The sequence below is a fragment of the Sceloporus undulatus genome, chromosome 1, assembly GCF_019175285.1.
Source record: "Sceloporus undulatus isolate JIND9_A2432 ecotype Alabama chromosome 1, SceUnd_v1.1, whole genome shotgun sequence".
Lineage (NCBI taxonomy): Eukaryota > Metazoa > Chordata > Lepidosauria > Squamata > Phrynosomatidae > Sceloporus > Sceloporus undulatus.
In genome coordinates this window covers 33,404,501-33,421,077 of record NC_056522.1, presented here as the reverse complement: position 1 = coordinate 33,421,077, position 16,577 = coordinate 33,404,501, and the positions used below count along the sequence as shown (strand labels likewise).

Genomic DNA, 16,577 nt, shown 5'->3' with positions numbered 1-16,577 from the left:
ACAAATTCAGATCTGTAGGCCCAGATGAATTGCATGCCAAGGTATTGAAGAAACTTGCTGACATGATCACATAATCACTTGCTAGTGATGTAATTGTCAGTGACATAAAATCGAGTTGACTGACTCAGATTCAAGTCACTTCAGTGACTCAGCTTGGATTTGACTCGACAATAAACGACACACTGACCTGACTGAGCGCTTGATTTATATATTTATAGCAAGCCACCCCCAGAGCATGAGGCACCTTCCTTGGAAGAGAACAGCAAACACATTAGGCAGTGGGCTTGAGGTGCCAGGATCCTTCTAAAGCTTTTGAAGAGCTCCTCCAATGTTCAGTGAGGACAGGCTGCTGAGCAGACTTCAAACTCCAGCCTCAAGTCCACTGCCTAACGGGTTTGCTGTTCCCCTCTAAGAAACACAACCTGCCTCTTTTTTGTCTGTTAAAGTTGGCTCCCATCCATGAGATTTGACTTGAAAGTACGGTATGTTGTAAGGGCTTGAGACTCGACTTTGAGACTTGAAAATAGAGACTTCAGAAGTGGAGTAAAAGATTTGAATATATTACTGCCAGTTTCCTAGAAGTGGTGGAGGCTCCTTCTCTAGATGTCTTCAAAAAGAGGCTGCAAAGCTACCTGCTAGGGATGCTCTAGCTGAAAATCCTGCATTGAACAGAGGGTTGGACCTGATAGGCCATGGAACCCCTTTCCAAATCTATGATTCTACACAGAGGCTGTTTTAAACAATGGGTTAGTGGGCAAGATGGGACAATCTTCCCACTCCCTAATTAGCCTTTGAGGAAACGTCCTCTCACAACTTAAAGAATCTCAGGATTGAACAAGAGTACACAATCCCTTATTTCAATCACAAACACAGATTTTCTTGGATATCTTTTAGCATCTCCCCTTACCTTTTAGAATCACTCCTTAAAGTACAATAAATTGTTTGACAGATACCCACTCAGCGGGTAGCAGAAATCTGTGCTGTGCTGGTAACACCACCTATATGGGAATCAGAATGTCGCATAAGAAAGACTGAGTGAGCAGGTTGCTATCTCAGTTATTTGTTGAGATATTTCAGACACACCCTGTCTTTTCCAATAAGTCCAAGCCACACGGTAGCATGGGTGAGGCACTGGTTATCATGGACTCTTTGTGATATACCAGTCAGAGTTGTTGTTGGGTAGATGCCATAGCTTAGCAGCAAAGCATATAAACTGCATACACACAGAAGGAGTTCCTGGGTAAAAAAGTGCAGGGGGTGGATAGCTGAGGCTTTGCAGAGCAAATGACAATTTAAAAAAAACCCAGAAAATATTAAGCTAGATAGACCAACTGCCCTAGTATAAGGCAGCTTGATACATGAAGCCACCGTGAAATCTTCAGATGAAGGGCTGGATATATAGATATATAATAAATACATTTACCACATTTCACACTTGTGCTTGCAACATGCAAAACATGCATCGTTACTCATGAGTAAGACAGTCTTTCCTGTCTATAACCAATAGCTGCCCAAGTCTAATTCTGGGTTGCTAGGGGAAATGTTCTTGTTTTAGCAAAGCCAAAGTCTGGCATGATTAAAAGCCTGGGAGTTTATTTCTCATTACTTGAAAATAGCCTTTGGAATTCCTTCACTTCCAAGCTACGATATTCAATATTTTTATGAGTTGTTTTAAACTACAGCAAATCATTAATCACTTTGATGGGGACAGAGCCTCGGTATGTGGTAACAGAGCACCCTCAACTACGTAGGATTTAACTGCCAAACTTTAATTTTAGCTTTCTTGGCTGGTAGGTTGTACAGTAGGGCCAAAACCCAGCAATTAAAAAACCGATTTGTAAGCACCTCTACCCTACTATATACCAAACCCTTCCCAAAATTATATTTACAATAATTCTGTGCCCATCACAACCTCATCCCTCAGCAGCTCGAAATTCATTGCAGCAAAAAGTAAACCAAAAATGGACTACTAAAACTCCAAAGAACTATTTATGTGATATTTTTATTTTACAATCACACTATTTATGGAGCTATCACCACATACTAGCTTCTAGTTCACTGGAGTGGAGACTTGTGGTCTCTTACATACATATTTCATTTTTCTCCTAGTCCATCCGAAAAGCTCACCTCCCATTGTACATATTGTTCAACAAATAAAAATATTGGACAGTTAAAAAACATCTACCATGTAAACAACTAGAACAACAACCAACACTCCAGAGGGAATAAGATCAACAAATCATTTGTAGTACAACTTATACATTCAAAACAATTCACCAAATGCTCACCCATTCCAGTCTTCACCATATCCTTCTGGAACTCAAGAAACAGAAGGCCTGAAAAACTACCCTTAGGAGGTTTGTTGTTGCTGTGTGCCTTCAAATCATTTCCGACTTATGGCAACCATAAGGTGAAGTTTACCATTACTTTCCCAAGGATGAGAGCATGTGACTTGCCCAAGGTCACCCAGTGGATCTCATGGCCGAGCTGGGAATTGAACCTTGGTCTCCAGAGTTGTAGTCCAACATTCAAACCACTATGTCACATTGGGTCTCTTGCCCTTAGGAGGTAGTTTCACTAATTCTCTCAAGATGGAGTTTCGACTGTGCTCATCACCCTGACCTCAAACACCACTTGAAATACATTCTACCAGGTCTGTAAAGCATAATACTGTAAATTCAAGGGTGAGCAATATTCAAGCTTAACAAGATCTACAGGGTTTCCTTACTAGAACCTCAGACCCACCAACTGGAGCATGGTGCAAAAACCAATTAAAGAATTCTTAAGGCCAGAGTTTTCTTTTTGAGTAGTGGAATCACACTGATGTTTATCACACTATGCTCTTAAAGAGGTACTATTCCAGTGTGACTCCTCTAGCAGCCTCCTGTTGCATGCTGGGATTGGCAGTTTTAAGGAGCTGAACTTCGCTGCCTGAGAATTCTAAATACCCCTCCTTAAAACTGCCAATCCCAGCATGCAACAGGAGGCAGCTAGAGGAGTCACACTGGAATAGTACACCTCTTTAAGAGCTCGTCTGATAAACACCACTGAGTTCAGATTCCTTCCACATACAAAACCCACTCCTAGTTATCCCACACTGTCTTCGCTTCCACAGTATAATTTAGGCAGCAAGACTCATTTTAAGAAATCTCTTAATTTACTAGCATATCCAAAGCTACCTTCTGCTCACTCTTGAGCAGTGCCTTTGTAAGTAGCAGAGCCTGTATAAGTGTATCAGTGGCCAAATTGAATGGAGGATTTTAGCTACTGCAAATCCAAAAAACTAATACAACAAACTCTCCTGCTGAAGTAGAGGTTGTGCATCACATATATTATTGACATTTTGACACAGCTGGATGTGTGCAAAAATAATTGCACCTGCCATGTGAAAATATTTCTGCACAAATGAAAAACAAAGTACTTCAAGGTTTCCTCAGTATGCAAAGCAATACAGAAAAGAGAGTAAGAAATGTTAAAATCCATGATCTAAAAGAACCATCAACTCTATATGCTGTCTCAGTTTTGAGTCCTTGGATCGTGCATAACTCACTTCTATTGTAACCTCTTGAGGTTCAGTGTTTCTATCACCCACTGCCATCCAATTCACCAAAAGCTACTACCGAACTCTTTAAACTGACAGTTAGGCCTTTGAACGTGTGCAAAGTGGTTTTCCCTCTGAAGTCAAAACATAACACTTTTTCTAAAGCCATCTAGACAAAACACAAAGTACTACTTAATACATTCGGGTTGCCTTTTTTCCCCTGAGAACAGAATCACTCCCATTTGGCTATTTAAAGGAAGCCTGAGCCATTAGTGGCACAATTTTCAAATCATGTTACATTACTCCAAATGCAGTGCACTTCAACTGGGTCAGTTCATACACTAAATTATGAGTCATTTTGATAAGAAATAGGCATGTTTGAACTTGCATAAATATTTCCAGTTTCACTACTTATGGATGAGAAAGAAGGGCAGAAAATTGAAAAACAGCAGTCACGAACATATAATTTGTTTATATAGTAGTAGATCAGTAGTAGATCAGGGATTCTCCAGATTGACAAATAATTCTGGCAATTGTTCAAATATTCTATTTTGAGATTTCACACACGGTTAAGCTATGTAATGGCTGTTTCCACTCCTACATTCATTCATGGCTGAGATATACCAGGCTTTTGGTCAACGTGCATTAGCACAATCCACAATCAGTAGGGAACTCTTTTCTCTTGTTTGAGGGGTAATTCTTCTCCGGTCATGGTTTCTTTATGTCTCCTTCATGAATTCAACACCTTTATCCTCTGTGAGTGTGCCTTCAAGTTATTTCTGACTTATGGTGACCCAAAGGTGAACCTGTCATGTGGTTTACTTGGCAAGATTTGTTCAGAGGAGAATGTGACTTGCCCAAGGTCACCCATTGGTTTTCATGGCCATGTGGAGAATCAAACCCTGGTCTCCAGAGTCATAGTCCAACATTCAAACACCACACAGATTCTCCATTAATATTCATGTTTTCAGTCTTGCACATTATTTCTATTTCTATTTCTATTTTGTATTTTGTTTACTTTTTAAAAGATTTTTTGGTATAGTATATGCTTAAATACTCTGAAAGCATCAGAGCCTGTCTGATCTTACAGCGCTTTATAAATAAAGGTTAATAATAATAATCTTAGAACTAAGCACTAAGTACTTAGAAAGAAAACTATCAGTACTGCAGCCACAACTTTGTATGTTCGATCCCAGAGTGCTCAAGTTTGACTCAGCCTTCCCTTAGTTTGTACATCACTTAGAGAATGCTGAGTTCCCTGATAAGCAGTATAGATTGCTTTTGCTATCAGGGAATATCAGATGCTGGAGGGCTATATTCAGAGGAAGGCAACAGTAAACGTTCTCTGATCAAATCTTGGCAAGAAAGCCCCATGATAGTGTTGCCATAAGTCAAAGTTGACCTGATCATTTTAGTACTGTAATGCTAAAGAAAGAATAAAAAGAGAAAGTTTCAGTCTGGTAATTGGACCGTATCCCAGTTCTCTGTCTCTCTCTTTATTGCTATTTTCTATTTTGTATTATATATATATATATATACACACACACACACACACACACACGCGTGTGTGTGTGTGTGTGTGTGTGTATAATTTGTTTAGTCACAGTGGTAAAAGCCTATTAGCGCTACAATTCCAAAAAAGCAGGGAGGGAGTGAAACACTTAGCCTGCCAACCAGAAATATAATAAGGGAATAAAGGTCAGCCATTCAAAATGTCATCAGTGGAACTACCAAAAGATGTATCAGGAGGAAGAAAGGCAATGGATACAGACATGTAACATTTATCCAGGTATGTACCAGAAACTCTCACGAAGACACCCATCCAATGCAGTGGGCATGAAATGTTGAAGCAAGTAGTTGAATTTTGGGGGGTGGGGGGGAGACAAGAAGAATGCTATATGGATGTTTAAAAAACAATACAGCTGTAACAGTCACAAAAATGTGGGGCTTTTGACCTGTTAGGAGAAGTGCTAAGAATCAACATAAACATGAAGACTTTGTAAAATTCCAATATTTTCTTCTGAAGCTGAACAAAAAGATAGATGTTCCCAAAAGCTAAAAATCTTATATTATTTCACACAACTTTATACAAGTCTCCTTGTTTTAAATGTTCATTGCATGGTTCAGATGCAATGCCAACTATGATTCTAATATTACATGAATAGTCTTTTGGATTGTGTGTTCCCTGACTTTCAACTTTGTCAATCCATTCAAACTCCACAAAAACTATGTTTTATAGTGAAACAGAAAATCAAAGGTGGTTGTAACTTACAAGTGGGTACAAGAGTGTAAAAGCCCATGCATTTTTTGCATAATACAACCCATATGCTTCAGAACAGCATTCTGTAATGACTCCCAAAAACCATGCTGGCAAGGGATGGTGGTAGTTTTAGTGCAACACATCTGGAAGATACTCGCTTGGGAAATGCTGTTTTGATATTACACCCAGACAAACTTACTGATGTAGTTAGACTAATACAGAAATATGGTTTTGCTGGAATTTTTTTCAAGAATTTGCACCATCAAGCAAGCTGTCAAAGGTGTTCAGTTCTGCCATACCTCTAATATTCATTCTATGTTGGGTACTCTAGTTCTTACCCAACGGTGGTCAATGAGATTACTTCAGATCTGCATGCATTTAAGATGTATATGGGCCTAAATACTGTAAAGACACCAGATTCCATCTGATCTTGGAAGCTAAACAGGTTCAGCCCTGGTTAATACTTGGATGGGAGATAGCCAACAAATATCAGGTACTGTAGGCTATATTTTAGTGGAAGGAACTAGCAAAACCACCTCTGAGTATTCTTTGCATAAGAATGCCTTTTGAAAATCATGAGACTGTCATAAATCAACAGCCAATTTGAAGGCACACACACACAAACAAGATGTATATACTAATGAACATTGACAGATCTTTCTTCATCTGGAGACACAAGGCCTATTTAGAGGCCCTTATGCTCTAAGCAGTCTAAAGACGTATCTGCACTGCATGTATTTACCAAATCCTGATGCCTGTGCAAATCCAGCCTACAAGAATTGCCCTGTAACTTATGCCTCACCAAGCATGAGGAATTTCAGGTAGGAATAAAAAAATGGAAAATGAATGTGACATTGATATTTAGTCAGCATGAAATCAGGCTCAATTAAGGGGAACAAATTTCTCAAGAAGCAGGAAAGAACATTAAATATTTATATAGTTTGATATATTTGCAAATCCAAACACCTCAAATCCAGTACTGTACTTTTTTCCAAATACAGTATCAGGTAAAAATGAGGAACCTTGAGAGCAGTGAGAAACAATCCCCAATATTGCACTTATTGTGACAATCATACAACCACAGCTGTATAATCTAAACACCTGCTTGATATTTGACATCCAAAGCTACTACTGTATATGGATACTTTTTGAAAGCAAATTAAGAAGAGAATGCATCCCCCTCTTCTATTGAGGAAGAGACAAGTAATGAGTGACACTTGCCCTCTGGAAAAACAGAGAAAAATCACCCCTCCTTTTTTTAAAAAAAAAAATCTTATGGTATTTAGGGTATTTGACAGATGCTATCATGTACATCCTTGGTCTTTTCTTATCCAGGCTGAATATACCCAGTTCAAACAAGCATTAACAAAAAAGGGAGACCTGTCTCATCTCTGTTCCCCTATTCTGTAGTCATTTCAATTTGTCTACATTTTTCTTTGGACTAGATATAGAGCTCTTGTGAGATCTTTACATATTTTACTGCAGAAACAGCATGTGCCAGAACCATGCTTACCCCACCAACTTTGGTTCATCAAAATGAATTCAAACTGCAGAGACATGTAGCAAGACCAACATGCACAATTTGCTTTGTCAAACATACATTATCTCATTACAACCACATTAGTCCTTCTGGGTTTAAATGAAAACACACACACATACATACATTTAAATTCATGTCAACTTCCTTTCAAATTCATATTATTTTTTCATTTATATATTTTTTTTCTTAATATGAAGCCGAGTTGTGAGATTTTTAAAAATCATTTAATGTATACAGCAGGATCTTGATATCTACTGAGATTTGGTTCCAGGACCTGCCCATGGATACCACAATCCACGGATACTCAAGTTCCAACAAATATAATGGCATCCTAAAATGATGTCCCTTGAATAAAATAGCAAAATCAAGGTTTGGTTTTAGGAATTTGTATTTTTTTTAATATTTTAAAGCCATGGATGTTTGAATCCGTGGATATGGAGGGCCAACTTTACTAGAATCATACAAGCATAGAGTTGGAAGAGACCACAAGGGCCATCCAGTCCAACCCCTTGCCATGCAGGAAATCACAATCAACGTGTTGAGGTTGTTCTCCATGAGCGAACATGGAGTGAACATTTAATGTTAGTGTTAGTGTTAAACTAAATAAGCAGTTCATTTTTCATAGGAAAATTGTCTCCAAAGGAGATAGTCTAGAGCTGTGCGTACAATACTTGCTGTACCCAGCGCAAGTATTGTTAAAACTGCAAGGACGTAAGATGCTACTTCCTCACTGAGAGTAGAGAAGGGCCTCTCTTTTCTTCTTGAGAAATGGGACAGGATGGGAAAGAAATCATTACTACATTTGTTTATATAAATGTATGAAAACATTAAAACTGGTCAGTGCTAACACAGTCCAAGAGCTGAGACTAAATAAAGCTCACTGCATTACTGTAAACATTTTTTTCAAACACAGCAATTGGGTGAAATTTCAAACCAATTAAGCAGCTGGCAATCTACTCCAATACAGGAATGGTGTTAAACCTTCAGCCCTCTTTCAAACTCTCAAAAGCTTAAGAGATGTTTCTTACTGGCATCTTCCACATTCCCCCACCCTTCATACACATTCGAAAATCTTTCAGAAGTCAGAACATATGTAGTTTCAGGTTGGTTCAAGTATAGCTACAACATGTGCAGTCTTATCTACGTCTACTCAGAAATAAGTGCGGATGATTAAAATAATTAGTTAAAAACATCCATGCTGCAATACTATACCTGCTTATCAGAGCCAATGCCAAACACAATTTAATGGGACTTGAGTCTACAGAAAACTGCACAATTCAGCACTATTATTAAAGTTAAGCAGTGGCATCATTTAATTGTTTAAATATATTATAAACAGAATTATTTTTCTTGTTAAATTTACTAATAAAAAATAATATAGCAGTAGCATTTCATCTTCATCTGCACCTAAGAAGAAATGCCTCTTCAAAATATTATGCCTTCCATGATGTACTTATATATATCAGAAGTGGGTAAAGTAAGCCCAGATGCAATCCCAGGGCCATTTAAGGGTCCCAACATATTCCCCCAAATGTCCTTACAGGGTTTTAGGCTTTTTTGCCAAGTTTAAGGCTCAGAAGAAGCCTTTTTTTTTTTAAAGAACAGGAAGTTACTTCAAGTCATTTCCTGATGCATAAAAAGGCCTCTCCTGGTCTTAAAATGGCATTGGTCAGATACATCCCCCAAATGTCCATGCCTCCAGAGGGTATTGGACAGCAAAAAAAATACTGATTTTATTTTTATTTTTACTTTATTTTTATTATTTTTTTGCAGTGATGTACCCTTCAAAAGGTCTCCTTGAGTTTAATGTGGTCCTCTAGCCTCCTAAAATGGTCCATCACTGGTGTTGATGATCTAAAAGTTAAGAATTGATGTTTTTCTTTTAATTCAAAACTACTGTTACAGTCCTAAACTATTAAAACTCACTGGACTAATTCACTAAGATTTCTGTAACAGGATAACAACTTTGGGTTTCCAGTCTTTAAATTCCCAAAAGAACAGGTGCAACTGAATTCCAAAAAGAATGCCTCTAAACTGTCCTATCTCCTAATCCCAGGTCTGTGAAGTTAGGCTATATGCAAAACTACATCTTGAACATACTAACAGGTAACAATAGCAGCAGATCTCAGTACTGTACTTTCAAGCAGAGATGAGCAAAAGATAGATCCAGATCCTGACTGATCTGCAGTAGATTGGCAAGGATTATTGACTCCTGAGGAAGTAGGCCCAAGTCTACGAAAGCTCATGCTACCAACTTCTTTCTTTCAGTTACTCTCAAAGGTGCTACATGATCCCTTGGCATTCTGACTTCCACCACTTTAACAATTGCAGAAACAAAATTATCCCTCCTTTTCCTGCATTTTATTGGGAAAATCTTGGCATAACAAAGAATAGATGTGAACTCTGTTCAGTTTTTGGTACTTAAAACAAATTTCTTGGGTTCAGAATTTTGTAGTTCTTAGCTTTTGCATCTTCTGCATGTAGTAGATCTTAAGGTTCCAATAAAAAACAAACTAGATCCCACATGTTTGATATCTGTTCATACCTACTTTAGAGTGGCACATATTTTCAACCATCTCAAAGCAATCCTATTCTATTATTTATGTACACTAAAGTATCATTATTTCCATATTGCAAAGATAGTACTGAAGCAGAGAGATAGAAACATAACTAAGGCCATTCTAAAAAAATCATAGTAAGAATCCAGGAGTCCAGTTGGAAATAATTACATAAACTATAGATCCGATTCCTCCAGATAGTATGGCCACTGATCATGATAATAACAGGAATTGGAGGTTTTTGTCCTTCCAAAAGTAATTTTAAAAGCTCTACCAGGAGCTACATGCTCACTGTTTACTCTTGTCCATAATAAGTCTTCCTGATTACCTACATATTCCTTCCAAGGACAAGTATCACAGAGCGGTCTTTCGAAATTTTTGTGTTTGGTCTGTATCCCTGTACTATGAGATGATGCTGGGGCAGTGAGCAGCAAAAGACTTCTTTCAATAGAGTGGGGAAATTGCCTGACCACTTGCAGTAAGCTCCATATGTCAAGATCACTATATAGACTGACTGAAAGGTTGTGGCTATAACATGTGCACTAAGACCCTTCAGGATGTACAGGGACTGTCTGGCCTCTATCCATGGATTCTGTACCCAGCAATTCAGCCACCCCCAGCTTAAAGATATTTTTTTCCCAAAAAAACCAACCTTGATTTTGCCATTTTATATAAGGGACACCATTTTACTACCCCACTGTAGATAATGGGACTTGAGCATCCAAGGATTTTGGTATCCTCAAAGCAAACCCCAGCAGATACCAAGGTCCCACTGTATGCCACAGCTAACAAAGTAGATGTGTCCCTGGGCACTACTATTTTTAACAGAAAATTTGGTACTAGAGGTAGAAATGGCATGGAAAGAACAGCCACAGATTCCTATAGCACACCAAAAAAAGCAGTTCAACATATTTCAGTGAACATCTTATCTAAAAGTAACAGCATGTATGTGCAAAATGAAACAAACAGATCAGAGAATTCCCAAAAAGTAAATAATAATAATAATAATAATAATAATAATAATAAAAACTTCTAGAGACCATTTGAGAGCTTCTTTCAAAATAGGGCCATGAATTATCTTTTTCTCCACTCTCTCTCTCTCCCTCTGTGTGTATTCTAGTCACCTGTCGACTGACTTATCATGACCCCATAATTTCACAGGGTTTTCTTAAGCAAGGAAAACTCAGAAGTGGTTCTGCCACTTTCTTCCTTGGAAATATTGTATAGCCTACAGCACCCGGTATTTGTTGATGGTTTCCCATCCAAGGTTGATCCTGCTTAAAATCCAAGATTAGATGGAATCTGGTGCCTTTAGGGTATTTTGGCCTAGTTTTTCCTCCACTAGCCTCCACTTTTTTCTTTTTTAAAAAAAGTTTCTGCTGTTCTGCTCTTTATACGTGCTCAGTAAGGAATGCTAGAGGCAGTTCCTATTACATGGCCTGTTGCAGGCAGGCAAACAAAGCTACAATAGGATAAAACAGGATCCTGTTCTTCCCAAGATCAAGCTCTATTTCATTGATTAATGCAAACACATTGCTGCAACATGAACACAAAACTGTGTTTCTCTAGCTTCCTTTCACCATCTTCCCATTATGGATGCTGCTAAAAATCTTCCAGCTAGACAAGAGAGAGAAGAGGAAAGGGGTTGCTGGCTGGGCATAAAGACTTTGTTGAAAGGAGCTTTTTTATCAAAAGGTTTTGTTAACTGAGGTACACTTTACAGTATATACAGATGTGCACCAATAAACTTGGGATACCAAAGCAGATACGATGGTGATCCTCTCTACTGATGCTGTGACACTGCCACCCCATCCTATCCTCCTGAAACCACCAAAGATGCCTCATTTGGCTCTGCTTGTTACTGTGTTCAAAAGCAGCAGACTCAAAAGCACTTGGTCTCATCCACACCCTATGGATTCATTCATAATACAGTGGCCTTCTGTATCCACTGATTCCTTATATATGGATTCGACCATCCATGGCTTGAAATATTAAAAAAAATACTTATAAATTCCAAAAAGCAAACTTTGATTTTGCTATTTTATTTAAGTAACACCATTTAACTACACTATTGTATTTAATGGAACTTGAGAACTTACAGATTTTGGTATCCACACGGAGTCCTGGAACCAACGCACTGCAGATACCAAGGACCCACTGTATACCATTATAGTGTTATTATTCCACTTTAACTGCCATGGTCCCACCCTATGGAATTCTGGAGTATGTAGTTTGGTGAGGCCCTAGATTTCCCTGGCAGAAAATGATAAATACCCCTCTCTAAACTGTGAATCCCAGGATTCCATATGACCAATGAATGACTGATAAAATGGAATAATAGCACCATAATTGTGTAGGGTGACTGGGCCCTAGGTCTTTGTTGTTGTTAGCTGCCCTCTAGTAAACCTCTAGTCATGAGACATCTTCAAGCCTCCCTATCCTCGACTGATCTGCTTAGGTCTTGTAGATTCAGGCCCATGGCTTCATTTGGTCTATCCATCTGGCATGTTCTTTCTACCTTCTATCTACCTTTCTTAGCATTATGGTCTTTTCTAATGAGCCATGCTCACCTCATGAAGTGGCCAAAGTACAAGAGCCTCAATCTCATCATCCTGGCTTACAGGGAGATTTCAAACTTGATCTGTTCTAGGATCCATTTGTTTGTTTTTTTGCCCATCCATGGTATCTTCAGCACTCTTCTCCAGCACCACATCTCAAATGAATTCATTTTCTTCCTATCTGCTTTCTTCACTGTCCAGCTGTCACATCCATATGTGGCAATAGGGAATACAATGGCTTGTATGATTCTGACTTTAGTGCTCACTTGTATATCTTTACTCTTTAGGATCTTGCCTTGTTCTTTCATTGCTGCCCTTCCCATTCCTAGTCTTCTTGTATCTAGGTTTACAGCACCCCTAAACAATTTCCATACTTGAATCCCCTGGGCAAGGGCTGCACTGGCAACATCTACTAGAAAACATTTCAGGCCCTGAAAATACTAGCATTCATCTTGAACTATGATCTGATTAAAGAAATTGTAAAGGGCTAGTCGCATGCTTTCAGCTGCAGGGGAAGGCAACTGCAACCCCCTTCTGAACAAATCTTGCCAAGAAAAAACCCATGATAGTTTCGCCTTAGGGTCGCCATAAGCTTAAAATGAATTGAAAGCACACAACAACAACATGGGGATCAATCACGAACATGTTAATCAATCGGTCAAGGCAGTGATTCCCAAACCTGGATCCCTTAAGCATGTTGGACTTCAGCTTACAGGAGTCCTGGACACAGGCTATGGTAGCTGGGGCTTCTGGGAGTTGAAATCCAAAATGCTTGGAGAACCAAAGTTTTGGCATCTCTGGTCAAGGCATCAAATCAATATGCAAATGAATAGCAACAGTATTCCTGATGGCAAAAGCACACAACTTTTTCCACCAGGAGGTGAGGATTTCCTCCAAAACACAAAAAATGTCTCGGCAAACATGGAGCCCAACTGCTAGATTCCCCCCTAAGTATTTGTATTTTAAAAAGTTAATATTTTAAAGGGGGGGGGGGACTTCTGGCCAGTTAATCTTTTTGGCAATCAAAAGGCCTTTAACAAATAATAAATGGGGTGGGGGCAATTGTTCTGGCCTTAAAATGTACACCTCTTGATTTTTTTAGCACTCAAATCCCACATAGGGATTGTCGAAATGATCTTGAGTCTGGCTTTCTAGAAACAAGGAAATGAAATCTCAGTCAGTGAGACCAGCTGCCCACCTTTTCGAGGACATGTCTTCCATTTCATCCTTCTGTCCAGGAGGAATTCCAAAATGCCCTCCATTTTGAGCATGACTGAGAAGCATACATTTACATTTGTACAAGTTTTTTTAGCTTTTTTTGTCATGTCCTCCATCTTCTGAGGTGCCTTGTCCTTCTTTGTGGTGAGGACATCGGGTCACCCTGATCTCACTACTACTGTCTAACATCTCCCTCATTGGTTGTTATTACATTAAAAGAGAGGGTGAACCCTCTGGCATATTGACCTTGAGCAAGTCACACTTTCTCAGCCTCAGAGGAAGACAATGGCAAACCTTCTCTGAACCAATCTTCCCAAGAAAACCCCATGAGAGGTTCGCCTTAGGGTTGCCATAAGTCAGAAACGACTTGAAGGCACACATCACACACACCACATTGTTTTTTGTGGGTTTTTCGGGCTATGTGGCTGTGTTCTAGAAAAGTTTATTCCTGATGTTTTGCCAGCATCTGTGGCTCTATAGAGAATGAAGATCCCAGCCACAGATGCTGGCAAAACACCAGGAAAAAACTCAACTACATAGCCCAAAAACCCCACAAAAAAACTATAGATGCCGACCGTGAAAGCCTTTGGCTTAACATTGGACGACACACCACATTATTTGCCCGGTTTTCAAGAGCAGAGTCTGACTCATCTCTTGCTTGCTTGTTTTTTTAAAAAGTGCATCCATCTTACTTTTAAGTGTCTCTCTCTGCTTCTGCTGAATGCTCAGCAGCAAGACGCCATGGGGAGGAAAGCATGGCTTTGCACAGGCTTTGGGAGTGGCTGAAATGCAAATCTGGAGTTTGCTCATTTCCCTCTGCTTGCAAACAGGTAGGGCAGCCTGAGACCAAGTGGCAGACCCACACAGAGGGTCACTTGCTCCATGGCCTGCAGCCCTGGACCTCCTCCTCAGCCACCCACTAGGTTGCCAGCCATCACCCCCTCCTCTCCTCCTATAGAGTCACTTAAAGCTGCTCAGAGGGACATTTTAAGAATATATAAATTTAAATATATGACACAACACACATACACATTATATATTTATAATTTACACACACACACACTTAAATTATAAATAATATATATTTAAATACATCCAAATTGAAATTATATCTAAATTATATATATAAATACATATAAATTTATATATAAATTTAATATAGCATGGCGCTGCAGTTTGAACGTTCCCCTAGGACGCTGGGAGGCCAGTGTTCGAATCCTGGCAGGCCAGGAAACCTGCTGGGTGACCTTGGGCAAGTCACACACTCTCAGCCTCAAGGCAATGACACATCTCTCCTGAACACATCTTGCCAAGAAAACCCCAGGAGAGGGTCACCTTAAGTCGGAAACGACTTGAAGCAACACAACAGCAATATTTCAGATAGATAGATAGATTTCATTTTTATGCCACTTTTTTCTCCTAGAAAGGGACTCAAGGTGGCTCACAAATATACAGAGTGTGTGTGTGTGTGTATATATATATATATATATATATATATATACACACACATGTGTGTATATGTGTGTATAGTGTGTGTATACACATGTATGTGTATATATATATGTGTGTGTCTATACATATATATATACATGTGTGTGTATACACGTGTCTCTATATATACATATATATATATACGTGTATGTGTGTGTATACACATGTCTATATTTATATGTATATACACACATATATATACATGTGTGTCTCTCTCTCTATATATATACATGTGTGCATATAATGCATGTGTATATGTATATAGATATGTGTGTATATATATACATGTGTGTATATAAGTGCATATACATATATATATATACACACACACACGTGTGTGTGCACACACAGAGACAAAAATCTCTCTCTCTCTCTCTCTCTCCCCATAATCTATCCATCTGCTTTTTACAAAAGCCCTGCCCCTCTCAGTTTCCCCCTTCCTTCCTTCTTTTCCTGGAGGGCTCTCTCTGTCTCCTGCAGCATGAGAAGAAGGAGAAGAAGGAGAAGGGGGGGAAAGACTGCAGGGAGAGCCTCGCCTACTTCATACCGAAAGTGAGCAAAACTACAAACTTACACACACACACACACACACACACACAAAACCCCATCCAGGAAGAAGGAGGAGGAGGGGGGAGAAAAGAAAAGTTGAGCTGGTCTAGTCCTGAATGCCAGTTGGGTGCAGCCTCTGCCTCCCTGGCTGCAACAAGTGCACTCATCTGCAGGAGCCAGGGCTGGGGGGGGGGGGTGCACCTAGTTCCTCCTGTCCATGTTTCTCTTCCCAGTTGTGACACAGTTGCAATTCTGTCCAGTGTGGCTCTACAGTACTTTGCTTGGAGAGGAAAGAGATCAGCCTGTCAAGAAAAAGATCTCTCCGCCAGGCAATGGATGGCCCTCTCCTTCCTCTTGCCTCCCTCTCCTTCTGCATGCAAGCCCTCCTTCTTCCCACCCCTGACTGCATTTTGGGGGGAGAAGAGGAGACCCCGAGGGATCTGGACTTACCTTGTTGTGCATGAAGTGCCAGGCATGCCTCCTCTTGCAAAGGGAGGGGGAGGGAGGGGGGAGAGAGGGAAGAAGAGCCAGCCCCTTCCCCTCCCTCTTGGCCTCTGCTTTTTGCAAAATCAAATAAAATCCCAGTGTCAGCAAAAAGGCTGTGAAATAATTTTTTTCCTGCAAAGAGATAGGAGGAAAGGAAGGAGGGGGAAAGAGGTTGGAAGAAAAGCAGAAGCAAAAAGGGGAGGAGGCTAGAAGAGAGAGAAAACCGGATCCCTCCGCCGAGCTGGGTCTGGTCCTGAGTGGCTTTCTCTTTTCTTATTTCATTTTCTTGCAAAGCAGGAAGTCTCAGAAGGAGCAGGTGCAACTACAGATCCCAAAGGAAACATCAGCCAGCCTTGGGGGTCGTGGTGGGGGTGGG

General features: G+C 39.7%; 1 protein-coding gene across 6 annotated transcripts in view; it reads right to left on the bottom strand.

The window, feature by feature from the left end:
• Window positions 1-16,295, bottom strand: part of TRERF1 (transcriptional regulating factor 1) — a 95,284-nt gene extending 78,989 nt beyond the window's left edge. For 3 of the 6 annotated variants that reach the window (XM_042478960.1, XM_042479007.1, XM_042479016.1), the window contains exon 1: window positions 16,166-16,295. The gene's annotated coding sequence lies outside the window, so the exon portion shown is untranslated. Of the gene's footprint in view, window positions 1-2,288; window positions 2,382-2,728; window positions 2,746-16,165 lie in introns of those variants that run through there. The other 3 variants (XM_042478969.1, XM_042478989.1, XM_042478998.1) reach the window with 3 other exon arrangements.
• Between the last annotated feature and the right edge of the window lie 282 nt (window positions 16,296-16,577).